This window comes from Brachyistius frenatus, unplaced genomic scaffold (genome assembly GCF_029030835.1).
Source record: "Brachyistius frenatus isolate BFR_SWC_R1_liver_20210118 unplaced genomic scaffold, ASM2903083v1 Contig_363, whole genome shotgun sequence".
In the NCBI taxonomy this organism is placed as follows: domain Eukaryota; kingdom Metazoa; phylum Chordata; class Actinopteri; family Embiotocidae; genus Brachyistius; species Brachyistius frenatus.
In genome coordinates this window covers 94,250-96,756 of record NW_027210962.1, presented here as the reverse complement: position 1 = coordinate 96,756, position 2,507 = coordinate 94,250, and positions in this window count along the sequence as shown.

Sequence of the window (2,507 nt, the reverse complement as noted above, 5' to 3'; positions counted from 1 at the left end):
CAGTAAAATGTGAAATAGACACGCCTGTCCACTGCAGCAAAATGTGAAATATACACGCCTATCCACTACAGCAAAACGTGAAATAGCCATGCCGGTCCACTACAGCAAAACGTGAAATAGACACGCCCGCCCAGTACAGCACAATGTGAAATAGCCAGCATTTGGTCTGTGTAGGCGTGACAGTTACATGTTTTCCTGTAGTAGACGAAAATTAAACCTACTACACGCGTAGAGCCATGTGATTTAAAACACAGGGTTGGGGTTACTAAATAAGCACATGGTTCAATTCAATTCAACTTTATTTATATAACGCCAAATCACAACATAGGTTATTTCATGGCACTTGACACATTAAAGTCCTTACAGCAAGACTTTACAGCATTATACAGAGAAACCAACAATTCAACAATTCCCACATAAGCTAGGAGGGAAAAACTCCTCTTTAAGGGAGAAAAACCTCCAACAGAGGGAAGAAAAACTCCCTTTAACAGGAAGAAACCTCCGACAGAACCAGGATCAGAGGTGGGCGGAGCATCTGTTAACAGAACCAGGATCAGAGGTGGGCGGAGCATCTGTTAATAGAACCAGGATCAGAGGTGGAGAACATCTGTTAACAGAACCAGACTCAGAGGTGGGCAGAGCATCTGTTAATAGAACCAGGCTCAGAGGTGGAGAACATCTGTTAACAGAACCAGGCTCAGAGGTGGGCGGAGCATCTGTTAACAGAACCAGAACCAGAGGTGGGCGGAGCATCTGTTAACAGAACCAGGATCAGAGGTGGGCGGCCATCTGTCTCGACCGGTTGGGGTGAGAGGAGAGCAGAGAGAGAAAAGGACAGCATAGAGATAGAAGAGAAGAGCTGTTGGTGGAGACGACAAGCGCAGGGCTAGATTGGTTGGGGTTAAAAAACAAAAAATAACTCAACAAAAACTTTGTCACCTCCTGGATTTGGACCTCATCATCCCACATGACAGTCTGTGATTAAGGCCGCCACCACTCCAGCCTCCTAATACTGCAGGAAAAATATCCTTTATCGCCTTTGTTGCGGGACCTTGGTCACATGATCCAGCGTCACATGACATTTACGTGCATGTAAATTTCACGCTTTCAGGCCAAAGCGTGGCTATTTCACGTCTCTTTGTGGACCTAAAACTAATGCTGACCTGGATTAAAGATATGTTTAACAGACAACAGATTGGAGTTTAGTGGGACTATTTCCTGTCTGGTCTGTAAGGAGAACACTGTCAACTTTCAGAAATAAAAACCTGAGCAACATTCTCGCAATGAGACGCTCCTAAAAAGAAAATACTGATGAAAGACTTGGAAGACTTTAAGAACTGCGAGCTTTAAAGTCGCTCAACACAACAACAACTAGCAGAAGTTTAAAATCATCCCTACTAATATCTGTCTTCCATGAAAACCCACAAGGACTGAATCCCAGAAGTCTCCGAGGGCTCGAAGCGCCGGCCAGCTTTGAGTCTGAGCTCTTCTTCCATCTGCTGGAAATCAATACCAGAGGATGTTGTGCTGCCGCTGCTGCTGCTGCTGCTGCTGCGGCACCGGCCGATGCTTTGACATGTTTTAGTGTTCCCTGAGGAGGGTGACGCTAACGGGCTGCATTACTTTCTTACTCTCCTCGCATACAAAGGAACACTCACACTTTTAGGCAGAGATAAATACGCAGCAGCAGAACCGAAGAAGCCGGCCCCATGCGAGGCCAGAGTCAACGTCACCGACTGCAAAGCTGGCCGAAGATTTCCATCATGACGAGGTTAAAACTAAAATCAGAGCAGCGACATCAGGAAGATATTTCAGTCGCGGTGACGAAACACAACGCAGAGAGTTCGTTGCTTCTCCTGTCGGGATGCCATTTAGCAGCCGGGGCCTGTGGTTCTGTTGGGCGGCTGCCATCGGGCTGCTGCGATCAATAAATCTGAGACAAATAAAAGCCAGCGAGAGTGCCAGACATGGGCCGAGTCTGGAGTTATGTAACGGGGGGGAAAAAAACAGGCCAATGAAATGAGAATAAACTGATTATAAAACAAAAATGGACGCAGAAAAGCCTGGTCATGATGAGATCATTTCAATCTGTAAAGTACGACACCAGAGACATAGAAATAGATGTTTTTTGGTAGTTTCTGGGTTTAAACATTTACATATGAAGGTTTCTTTTTGTCTCTTGTTTAAAGCTGCACTACTTAGTATTTTTATATAAAACCAAAAATTTACATTTATAATGCCAATAGGAATGATACAATGGAATGAAATCACTGAAATCAACTCTGCAGCTCTAAGAAGTGTTTAGCCTCTTTTAGCTCATTGTTTTAGTTTTACATAGATGATATTTCCTGGTTTGGCTCAGTCTTTTTCCAGCAGTAAAAACCTCCAGTGAACACTACCTGCTAGTCAACCACCAGCAGGCCGACACAGACAACATGGGGGAAGAAGCAGAGTTTTTAAGTGTTGAGCTTTACTTGTTTTAATACTCTTTGAAACCATAACATTGA